This window comes from Tachyglossus aculeatus, chromosome 8 (assembly GCF_015852505.1).
Source record: "Tachyglossus aculeatus isolate mTacAcu1 chromosome 8, mTacAcu1.pri, whole genome shotgun sequence".
In the NCBI taxonomy this organism is placed as follows: domain Eukaryota; kingdom Metazoa; phylum Chordata; class Mammalia; order Monotremata; family Tachyglossidae; genus Tachyglossus; species Tachyglossus aculeatus.
This window is the reverse complement of record NC_052073.1, coordinates 15,313,001-15,325,776: the sequence shown is the minus strand read 5'-3', so window position 1 is coordinate 15,325,776 and position 12,776 is coordinate 15,313,001. Positions and strand designations below refer to the sequence as shown.

The 12,776-nt window shown below is 41.1% G+C and overlaps 1 non-coding gene across 1 annotated transcript; it reads left to right on the top strand.

The window, feature by feature from the left end:
* Positions 1–6,854: 6,854 nt before the first annotated feature.
* On the top strand, positions 6,855–6,992 carry LOC119931963. Its single transcript, XR_005452256.1, has one exon. It is a non-coding gene; the product is annotated as a small nucleolar RNA SNORA7 (small nucleolar RNA).
* The last annotated feature ends 5,784 nt before the right edge of the window (positions 6,993–12,776 follow it).

The window sequence follows — 12,776 nt, the reverse complement described above, 5'->3', positions numbered from 1 at the left end:
GACTGAAAACTCTATGTGGGCAGGGATTGTATCTATCAACTCTGTTGTATTACACTTTTCCAAGTGTCTAGTACTCTACAAAAACTAAGTGTTCAATAAATATTATTGATTGATATAGCTCTTGATCCACTAAAGGTCTCCAGCTGAACTGGTTTTTATTTAAAATCCATTTAAAAGTTGATGCTATTTTTGTGGGCAGGGATCATACCTACCAACTCTACTGTACTCTCCCCAGGTGTTTAGTACAGAGCTCTGAGCACTGTGAGAATTCAATAAATGCCACTGATTGATAGATTCCATGTTTTTAGCAGATACCACAACCCAATCCTACTAATAAGGAATGAAAATCTTTGAGTGGGGGTCAATGTCAATGAACAACAAGCCCAACTCATCAATCATTCAATATTATTGATTAAGTATTTCTTATATGTAGATCACTCTAACAAGCATAAGAGATTAGTCTGGGGTGGCTTTAAACCCAAAACATAGTGAGGAAAAGTGGTCATAGTTTTCATAATTACCTCCAAACTCCATTCTGCCAAGTCTATATAGAAGATGTCTCATTCTATAAGGTTGAAAGGTAGCTTTCCGATATCTCATTATGCACAGGGCATGCCATAACACCTATTAGTGAGGAAAGAGATTTCCATGTCAATTTTCCTAAGGGGTTTGACCAACAGGAGATAGACTGGACCTTTAAAAGCCAAGTACAGCGACTTTTCTTGTCTTCGCCTCTGTCCATGTATGCTGATTGAAACTTGGGAAGCAAAGACCAAAATCCTCATTTCTTCTAAGATGTGTCTTTAACCTAATCGAAGTGTATCCACTGAAAAAATCACCATAATTTAAATGCTAAAATATCCAAATGAGGAAGGAAAAAATAGGGGTGTATCTATTGCAAGAGACAAACGTGCTAGGCAGTCATTAAATGTTCTTTTAAAGCTCATTTATTTTGCACAAGTCTAAGTCAATGTAAAGAGTTTATAAGAATTGTAGAGTGCAAGCCCTTTGTTGACAGTTATACTCTTCCAAGCACATAGTATAGTACTAGGCATCTAGTAAATTGACAATATATACTATTGATGATAATGTGGATGATGATGGGGATCTAGGTATAGAATGTGGATGAATATATTATGAAGTTTTTATTTCTGGGGGAAAACAATGAAGACATTAATGGAAATCACGGAGTTCAGTTTTTGCAAAGTCATTAAAAAGAAGAATCTAGCTGTCCCTTGAATTTGTTGGTTGTTGCTTAGAGAACCCCCTGAAAATGAATAATACTGCCGTTATTCTCTGCTCCCAGTGGTGAAGGTTTATTCAACAACTCACTGCCACCTGAACCTTCTCCAAAAGGTAGGAGTGGCCAGGTAGATGGTGAAGAGGCAGAACTGCAGTGGAAGAAGCATGGGCCTTGAAGTCAGAGGATCTGGGTTCTAATCCCAGATCTGCCACACACCTGTGACTCAGTTTCCTCAACTGTAAAATCAGGAATCACTACCTGTTCTCTCTTTTACTTAGACTGTCAGCCCCATGTAGGACAGGACTGTGTCTGATCTGATTATCTTTTATCTACCCTGTGCTTGGTATAGCATTTGGCACACAGTAAATAGCAAACATTGTTAATAAAAATAATGGTGGCATCTGTTAAGTGCTTATTATGTGCAAAGCACTGTTCTAAGCACTGGGGAGGATACAAGGTGATCAGATTGTTCCATGTGGGGCTCACGGTCTTCATCCCCATTTTACAGATGAGGTAACTGAGGCACAGAGAAGTTAAGCGACTTGCCCAAAGTCACCCAGCTGACAATTGGCGGAGCTGGAATTTGAATCCATGACCTCTGACTCCCAAGTCCGTGCTCTTTGCATTGAGCTACGCTGCTGCTCTAATAATTCTTATTATTATATTATTGATACACCATGAATTATCAATGTATTGTTAACATATTAATTATTTTAATATAGTAATTATTAATATAATAGTAATAATAATGGTGGTGATGAGAAAGCAGGCCCAAGGTCTGGGCCAGGGCCCACAATCACAACCCCTACCCCCATGAATATGGGTTCAGCCAACTACTGACAAGCAAAACGGTGAACAAAAAAATATCCATCAATGCCAAGGGACTACTGTACTAGGAAGAAATGAGACTACTGTTAGGTAATTATACAGATTCATAGAATACTTGGGAGACTGCTTTGCCTCCAAGATAAAGAGACTGAGACTCAAGCTCATTTGTGTTCATCCCTGAAACTTGGAACTGTACTTGTAGATTCAAATGATCCTTTTGCAAAAAAAAAAAAAAGATAAATTTTAAACTGTTACACATTTATTGTTACTGAGTTGGAGAATTTTGTGAAATGCTTTTATTACTCATATGTGTTTTAACTTTGGGGTAAAAACTTCCTAAAAGAGACGTAATTAGGACATTGGGCTTCCACATCTCAAAAATTTGCCAGAGCAAGCTGGAAAACAGCTGCATCAACGCTTTTGCTCTCTCTTTGCTTTTAATTACTCCCATAGCTTGTTAAAGGAAAATAATCTACAGTTTCACAACTGTATTAAAGGAACCGATCCTTCTGCGATTACACACCGGCAACTGTGACATTTCCAAATTTCCAGACGTGGTCTTAAAAAAAAAATTCCATCCAGATGTCTTCTGTGCAAACATCACTTTGAATAAATATTGTGTAAAAGCAGTTTATATTGGTCAAAACCCAAGCAACCTAAATACAAAACGCACATTAATGACACTTGCAGGTGCTGATTCACAGAAGGATAAATGCACATAATGGTTATACATGATACAGCCAGCATGCCCCTCCCTGCAGGTCCTCTATGCCCTTAAAAAGTTACTTTCCTAAATATTTTTGATGCAGATTCTCCACTGCCATTGAGGCCATTCTACCCATTTTTACACAAATGATTTAGATTATTGAGGCCAAAATATAATTGGGGAATTTCAAAAGGCGGTGGATTTTTTGACCTGAATTACCCGGATAATTGTGTCCTTCTCCGTTCTACTTGGTTCACGTAGACGCAGCTTGTGCCCAAACAGGCCAAGTGAAGAAATGGAGTAACCAGCCCCTGCACTCACCCAGAACCTTCACATAAGGAAACTGGTTTCCTTTGCCTCAGTGAAGCCAACTGATTGTTAACACTGGAGCCATTCCCTGGATGATACCCCAACTCTTCCCTTCCATTTGCTTGTGAAAAAGTGAGGGCTCTTAGGTTATGAGCCTCCTGAAGGACAGGGACCTTGTCCATTTAGAAGCAGAGACTAATTATTATAGTAAGGCAGGAACCCTGAAAAGTACACGGTTCTGGGATTCTTTTGGAGTTCAGATTCAGTAGAGGGGCAAGTGAGGTTCATTTTGGATTGGAGCACCCAGCCTTGCTCCTGGCCCATCCAAGAGTATAGCCACACAACTAGTCTGGCCAAACCTCACTTTTCCCGATGCCCTTTGATTGATTGCACTGAAGAAGAAAAATGATGCAATAGTCTTATGACTCCAAGTTTTCCCCTTCACACAACACTATTTGATTCTATTCCAATTTCCTTTGAACATAGATTTGCCCTGTTGCCTATGTTTTAAAACATTATTTATTGCTAAATAATAATTATAATAATGGTAATTATGGGCTTTATCAAGTGCTTATTACATGCTAAACTCTGGGGTAGATACAAGGTTATGAGATTAGATACCGTCCCTACCCCACGGGGATCATGATCTGTCTCACCCCTGTTTTACAGATGAGAAAACTGAGGTCCAGAAAGGCTAAGTTACAAGGTCGTAGAGCTGGCCAGTAGTGGAGCAGGGATTTTAAGTCGGGTCTCTTGACTCCAGTCTCGGGCTTTCTTCACTATGCAAATTGGAAGATGCCTAGTATCCTATCAAAGTATTTATTGAGCTCTTTCTGTGTGCAGAGCACTGTACTGAGCTCTTCAGAGAGTACAATACAACAGAGTCGGTAGGCACGTTCCTTGCCCACAGTGAGCTTAATTCGTAAATTCTTACCCTCACATTGCAGATTGTATGCACAGAGTTCAACAATTTTGAACCCATTTCAGGTCCCTCACAATATGGAGGATTACTTTCCTTGCATCCTCTTCAGGGCTGCAGACATAAACTCATTGTGCTTCTTTGGCATTACTTAAAAGCTGTAAAAGTTTTTAATAGATAAAATATGTTGGGTCTTTTATTTATAGCATGATTCTTCCTTGGGGAATATTACTGCTGTGGATGTTTTTTAGACACAAATACATAACCCTTAAGACATACTCTATCCTGAGAGTAATAACTAACAGATTTTATAAATTGAAGAACTCAAGCTATTTTTCAGAACTGAACTGCAAAGGTAGTACTTTGTAGATTTCCTTTAACAAATGGTCTCTGTTTGTAATTTCTAAATGCCTAATTGTCTTTACATTTACATAAGACAATCCAGAAATCTGGGAGGCCAAAAAGCAGAGTCACGTGGAAGTTATCCTAAGAGCCTGGGATCTTAGCTGAGATTTGAAATTGCAGGGCTGGCTGGACCTTCTAAGAATGTCGAAAAATCTGATTACAGAGAGCATAAGTGACTTTACCCCAGTGGGTTTTGTTTTGATGTGGGTTTGAGAAGGTAAATGGGGCATGTGGGATGGGTTAGGGGTGAGCTGCTAGTAAATACTAGGGGTAAACTAGAGGCTTGGCCTGAAGTAAATTTGGTAGTCTCTGGTGTTCAGCGTGGTTGAATCATTGATTTTTGTTCTGTTATTTCTTATAAGGGCAGGCCATTTGAAAAAAAATGAAAAACAGAAAATTTCATTTGGACTCAGCATTTCTTTTTTGGTTTCTTCTAAATCTACTCATTTCTGGTATTTCCTGATATTCATCAACTTTTCTCTCCAAGAATTGTCTACGGATGTTTTGAATACAGTGGCCATGACTTTTGCATTCCATTAGATGGGCAGTTACTGTATCTTCTCTATGCCAGGTTCAGTAGAGAAGCAGCATGGCTCAGGGGAAAGAGCACGGGCTTTGGAGTCAGAGGTCATGGGTTCAAATCCTGATTCTGCCAATTGTCAGCTGTATGACTTTGGGCAAGTCATGTCACTTCTCTGGGCCTCAGTTATCTCATCTGTAAAATGGGGGTTAAGACTGTGACCCCCCCGTGGGACAACCTGATTATCTTGTATCCTCCCCAGTGCTTAGAACAGTGCTTTGCACATAGTAAGTGCTTAATAAATGCCATTATTATTATTATTATTAATCACTATGTTCCATTTCAAATAGAATGACCAGAACTCACCATTGTCCATCTGAGACATCATTTAGATACCTCCCCCAAATTCTCTGGGGCATCCGCCTACATTTCTGACCTGAGGGAAACCTTGCCTTATATTCCACAGGTCAGTGTGTCCTTTCCTTTACAATGGCCAACTCCATAAGAGGTGACTTGGTTCCTGGATAAAAAGACACAATGACATTTCATCGTCTTGGATTAAGATGGATTGACTTGGATTTTAGCTGCTGCAGGGTTGGAAGAGGTAGCTGGAAAGGCAGCTCTTTGGACAGGATCAAAGGTTTCCCAGGGTTTGTACTAAGGGGTGTTTGTGTGTGTGTGTGTGTGTGTGTGTGTGTAAAGTGTGCTTATGCGATAGTGAGGGTTTAATAATGATAATAATAATAATGATAGTATTTGTTAAGTGTGCTTACTACTTGCCAGGCACTGTACTAAGCACTGGGGTGTATTCCAGCAAATTGGGTTGGACTCAGTCCCTGTCCCACATGGGGTTCACCGTCTTAATCCCTATTTTACAGATGAGGTGACTGATGCACGGAGAAGTGAAGTGACGTACCCAAGGCCAAACAGCAGGCAAGTGGCAGAACAGGTATTAGAACCCATGACCTTCTGAATCCCAGGCCTGTGCTCTACCCATTACACCATGCTGCTTCCCAAAGGTTTCTGACCAAAGAACCATCTTGTGTGGGCCAGGTTCAACAGGAATTCAGAATATAGGATTTTTCCTTTGCCCCCGGCTCATATTCATGGATTACTATAAACCAAAGCTTTTTTCCCATCAGAACATTCTCCCCCAACTCTCTCTACCAAACCCCATGCAGTGTCTCCTGATGTCACACTATCATGGTAGACCCCATTGCATCCCTGGATCATGTTTTAGTCTACCTTTGGCTTGCTGAAATTTCTGTTACAGGAAAAATAGCTTCCTGGGAAATTAAAGTCATCCCTTCCAATTTTGCTGCCAGGACTAGTGCATACTGAGCATAAATTGATATTGAAGTTGAATTGATATTTTCTCCAATTAGCTTCCCAGTCCTCAATAGTAATAATGTATAAAAATAATGTATTTTAGCAGAAAGGAACATTAGATCAAACTTGTAAAAAAAAGTCCCCTGGCTTGTAAAAAAAAAAAGAAAATTCCCTAGCTAAGCAATATTTATAAAGACAGAGCAAGAACACACCATTCCTTTCACTGGCTAAGGCCACAAAATGACTAAGACTCTGAGAACAACGACAATAGCAACAACAAAACTGAAACAGCATAAACAGTGTCATTCCTATTCCTAGATCACCATAACCTGTACATTCAGATTGTTGAATCACTTGTAGCTGGACAGAGGGTCATTCATCTCAGATCTCTATTTCCATGCTCCTTTGGGCTAGCAAGTTGTTTTATTCCCACCAGCAATGCAGATGTTTTCAATGAAAAAGACAACAATGATAACAATGTAGACGACTTTTGGAGGGGAATTATAAGGGAAGATGAGGGTTCAGTGTCACTGAACCTCTTTAAAATTCTTTCACTCCTGGATCCACCTAATTGGGAACAGGTAAGAACACCAAAACCCTCTCAGGGTCGCACCTGGAGAGTTTCCAGTACTCTACCAGGCTTGATTATGGGAGGGAGAGTCAAGCAGAAACACATCCATTCCATTTCTAGTTTAGGCAGTGGCTAGCGAATGGAAGGCAATCTGCTAAAAGTCAAAACTCCCCCGCGCTGGGCAGCAACAGCATGGGAGAGAGTCGAGGGTGGAGACTTGAGTTTACTGTGAGGAAGGAGGCAATGGTAAACCACTTCTGTACTTTTATCAAGAAAACTCTATGGATACGCTACCAGAACGATTGCAGATGGAGGTGGGGCGTTCTGGGAGAGATGTGTACATGGCGTCGCTAAGGGTCAGAGGCATAAAACAAAGGACAGAAAAAGGAAAGAGAAGTAAAAATATCAGGATGAACAAGCAATGTTAAAGGGATGATATTAACACTCTCCATGTAATTCTTGGTCTTATTAGTATTACTGTTATTATTATTAATAACACCAAGTACTCACAATGTCCAAAGAAGCAATATGTCGTGGGGTAAATTTCATGATGATCAAATGAACACTCAGTTCCCATCCCACAAGAAACCCACAGTTTAAATGGGAGAGGGCAGACTTATATGGCAACAGGAATATAGCCCAATCAACAGTGAAAACTGGTGAAAATTCAACAAATCAAAAATGCTAACAGTAAAATATGCAGGTCAAGCACTCGGGAGACAGCATGGTCTAGTGGATAGAGCACAGCCCTGGAAGTCAGAGGACCAGTGTTCTTATCCTGGCTTTGCCATTTATCTGCCATGTGACCTTCGACAAATCACCTGATTTCTCTGTGCCTAAGTGTCCTTCCAGTAGGGTGGGGATCAAATATCTGTTTCCCTCCTACTTAGCTATGAAGCCAAGACAGGACAAGGTACAGGATCTGGCCTGATTATGGTGCATCTACCCCAGTGCTTAATGTAGTGATTAGCACATAGTAAGCAGTTAACATAGTCCATAATAATAATAATAATAATGATAATAATGATAATCCCAGCCACAGGACTCCCTGCAACGCTCAGAGCTCTTGTGAAAGGGGAGCTGGGGTATAAACCTCCTGGCAGTGTAGGGGGCAGGGCTTATTCACCTGGTAATGAGTGTCAGGATGGGAGTAGCAAGAGTCCCTTTGGAGACTGCCCTCACCATTTTCAGTGGCGCCAGGCCTGACTTCGCATCCTGCTGCTTCTGAGTGTTTCACGGAGGTTTTTAAACAGGTCTTCATGCTCTGGGTCCCTAGCCAACTTCAGTTTTGAGGGTGTTCTTGGCTCCTAGCATCCCCAGATTTGGTTATGGCTGAAATGCCCATTTCTTCCTCCCACAGGCTACAGGTGAAAGCAGGGGACTGGGGCATGGGAAGCAACAGGCCTAGTGGGAGGAGGACAGACCTGGGAGTTAGAAGACCTGGGTTCTAATTCTGACTGTGTGGCTTGTCTGCTGTGTGACTTTGGGCATGTCACTTAAATACTCTATACCTCAATTTCCTCATCCAAAAAATGGGGATAAACTCCTATTCCTTCCTACATAGATTGAGGCTCCTCTGGGGACAAGGCCTCTGTTCCACCTGGTTATCTTACATCTACTCCAGTCAACCAGTGGTATTTACTGAGTGCTTACTGTAGGCAGAGAACTATACTGCTTACTTTTGGTACAATGCTTGGCACAAAGTAAGTGCTTAACAAGCACTATTATTATTGCTATCATTACAGGAGAGGGAATAGTGGTTGGGTGGGGAAGACACAGAAGGGAGTTCAAATAGGGGAAATTAGAGCTTAGCCAGGGAAGGTCTTTTGAAGGTTCCAACTCTGGGTCTGAACTCAGGGGAGACAGAAAGATCAAAAAGAGAAGTGGGTGCCCTAGGGGATGGAGCACGGGCCTGGGAGTGAGAAGGACCACAGTTCTACTCCTGACTCCGCCACTTATCTGTTGTGTGACTTTGAGCAACTCACTTAATTTCTCTGTGCCTCAGTTACCTCACCTGTAAGCCCCATGTGGGACAGGGACTGTGTCCAACCTGATTAGCTTGTATCTACCCCAGTGCTTAGTATAGTGCTTGGAATATAGTAAGTGATTAACAAATACCAAAAACAGCAACAGCAACAACAAAAAAGCCCTCAAGACTCAGAAGATGAGAAAATAACCACCACAAATGCTAGTCTGACCAAGAGCTGACAGCTTTAGGAAAAACATCTAGATTGTAGGCTCCCACATCATTTGTGCACTAGACACTGGGTTCAGTGCTCCCTTTACAGTAGCTAGTACAAGGTAGGCATTGAATATATACTCAATCACGCCAAAAGAGTGTCTATCCATGAGTCTGGGCAGGAGAGAGATGGAGGGAGGAATGGAGGATTGACACATCATTGACTTCCAGAGATCCTTTCCCAGTTCCACTTCAAAGATCAGCTACCTTCACTATGAACCAGATTTTTCTGGAGTTTAAAAAAAGGAAAAAAAAATCTCAAGTATTTTACACTTTGTTCTGAATTTAAAACACATTCAGAACAATTTTTAAAATGAGGGAATGCTATTTTCTGCAAATCAGTCATTTATCTCCTCTATGCATTTCCCATCCAAGATTTTACAGCGCTGGGTCCTGAGAAAGAACTGTGAAACTAAATAAAAATGTGGTACTGTTAGTTTTTATCACAAAACTCTACTTAGGCCAGAGTTATTATGGAAAGGCTATGCAAACCAAACAGATGCTAACATAAAACTATACTTCAAAATGATTACCCGAGCTGCAATATAATGGCTACTGTTGACAGATTTAACTTTGTAAACTATAGCTTTATGTTAATATGGTATCTGTACTTTTCTGGTTTTACTACAATATCAACAATCCATTTGTAATTTTAATCATAATGATAATATTTATTTCTGCACCTTTCTCTCCCAGCTGATGGTTATTTTTATCATGGGTAAATTAAATAGTAGTTCTGTCTGATACCAGACAATGTCTTAAAAGAGATATAATCCATTCCACCCCCATTTAGTAATTAAAATGGGTATGGGTTAATTGTAGGATTAATTAAAATTAAGAGCAAGCGGCTGACTAGCTGGGTGTTAGTCAACTGTTACACAGGTCACCTTTCAAAATGGAGGAAAAAACAGCCCAAAGGTGGTTCAACAACTGTAATGCCACACCTGAAATCGTGTGGTAAATGAAGTGGTTAGAATAAAATATTCTTCTGAAGTGCACCCCACTATTGCCCATCTTTTGCCCTATGTCCATTGATGTTTTCTCTTTGTAAGTTCCTAGGGCAGTGATCATCATCATCATCAAGCATTTATTCAGAGGTCCCAGGGTGCACAGCCCTGAAATGGGAGCTTTGTGCTCACATTAAAGAACAGGTATGGCCCTGGCCCCTAAGGCACTTGCGATGAAAAGGGGAGACAAGACAGAGGAACATACAATCAACCTAAATAATGACTTATATAAAGCAGTTAAAGAATGAGTCTTTAATTTGCTCTACCCGGTCCCCGGCACAGTTCCATGAGCCGGAAGGTGCTTATTAAATGCTATTTGATGTTGGTGATATGAGTTTTGCCATAGGTTTGAACTGACTTTCCTCCTGAACTATAACTGTCTGCGTAACTTGTGAAAAAACTCAGGGAAACAATATAAGAAACAGTAAGTAGGTTTGTTTAGAAAATAATTGCAAGAGCATAAATATAAGAACACAAAGCGGTAAATTGAATCGGATGTAACTGGTAGTTGCTGCTGCCGTTGTGGTTTCTGTAGAAAGGGGTAGAGTGCTTTAGTTTGAATGCACTTCTCTCATTCTTTTGCATTCATTCCTTTGGTTTTATAAATTCTCAGAATCTCCCAAAAGTCTCTTTCAGCTGAAAAAATAATCATTTCCTCTTTTATCCTTTACCCTTCCTCTATTTCCGTTTCTCCGCTTTCTCCCTTTGGACCTACTATGTGAAGTTCTTTATTTTGTTGTTTTCCCTCTTTCTCTTTCAAATGACTAGCATTTTTGTTATGTGAAGGCCCTGATGCTGCTCAGGATATACTAACAAAGTAAACCACAGCCAAAACAACTCAAAAGTTCATAATATCAAAGATATTTTTCTTGCAGCTGTAACTCTCTGGAAAATTCAGCTGCAAAAATCTTAAACTGAGAGAGAAATAGAGAGAGAGTTCATGTGCCCATGTCCTTGCAGTACACTTTTGAAACCTCAAAAGAACCTTCAAGCCAAAGTAAATTTTCCTCACTCATTTATGATAGCCCACAAATTTAACATGGACTCACAATTTAACAGTGCATATGGGTACAAATGCATTGTAATTCTCCAGCAGCTAAATTTGTAAAGCATATCACATGGTGGGAAATGCAAATCTGCATTTTAGAAAAGCACCCACATCTGCTCTTTACAACTCCAAAGAGACTGTCTCCAAATGAAGTGTTTCAACCAAGTGTCTCCATGTGAAAGAGGCCCCAGGTCTAACTCTGTGAAAGACTCGGACTGACTCCACCCATGACGACCTCCTTTAATCCAAGTCTGATCAGTCCAAACCCCAATTTTTGTCTAAATCCGGGCCAATGGCCCTGATTCATCCTGGGTCTGGGTCCACTCAGCTCATCTCCAAGATCTGCAAACAACCTCCCTTGATCTCCAAACCGCCAGATGGTTCAAAACTTTATTAAGTCATCAGCCCCAATCAGTTGCTTTGGCTGCTTTGAAACCTTCAGACTTATTTTTGCAACATTCTGGCATCTGCTATTGCCATGACAAACTAATGTAATAAGCAGGACTTGCCGTGGATTCCAAGATTTTGCTAATCTGGTCGTCGAGGGGAGTGCTTCAACCCTGGGGTTTCATGGCTGGCTCTGCTCACAGGGATCCTTGAAACAGATGATTTTCTCTCATTAGAGCTGAAGCTCAATTGAAATCAGATTATATCCTCATTGCGCATACGCAGTTAGGTACCCAAATGTGGGGCTGCTGACATAAGAAGGGAAGAGCTGCTGCTTTCCAGGGACTCAATCTTGAAAAAGGACTTGAAGCTAGGTATCTGCATCACTGAGGAGCATTGCTTAGTACAGCGCTCTGCACATGGTGAGCGCTCACTAAATACGATTGAATGAATGAATTCTGGGGGCCCCTAAACCTCCCCATTCACTCAGTCTATGCAAAAGCAGAGGTCAGTTGTGCAAATGATGGTATTTGTTAAATGCTTACTATGTGTCAAGCACAGTTTTAGGCACTGAGACAGACATGAGCTGATCAGTTTGGACACACATGGTGCTCAGTCTTTATTCCCATTTTACAGATGAGGCAACTGAGGCACAGAGGAGTTAAGTGACTTGCCCAAGGTCACACAGCAGACAAGTGGTGGAGCAGGGATTAGAACCCAGATTCTTCTGACTCTTAGGCCCATGCTCAATACCCTAGTCCATGCTGCTTCCAAATGCTGACAGTAGTCAATGAACCAAGCAATCTATTGCATTTTTGATTACTCAGTTTGTGCTTGGGAGAGTACGGTTAAGGGACACGGTCCCTACCCTCAAGGAATTTACAGCTGCATGGGAGAGACTAGCAGACACGGACCACTCACAAATAGAGGAGAGGAGAGGAGAAAGAAGCGAAACTACAGTTGTAGATCAATCAGCTTGGCCTAGGGCATAGAGTCCGGGCCTGGGAGTTAGAAGGACCTGGGTTCTAATCCCTGCTCCACCATTGTCTGCTTTGTGACCTTGGGTAAGTCACTTTGCTTCTCTGTGCCTCAGTTACCGCACCTGTACAGCGGGGATTAAGACAGTGAGCCTCATCTGGAACATGGACTGTGTCCAACCTGATTAGCATGAATCCACCCCAGCGCTTTGTTCAGTGTCTTGCTCATAATAAGTGCTAAAGAAATATTAAAAAACTCAACAATTGAACACTAATTCTGCACGGAAC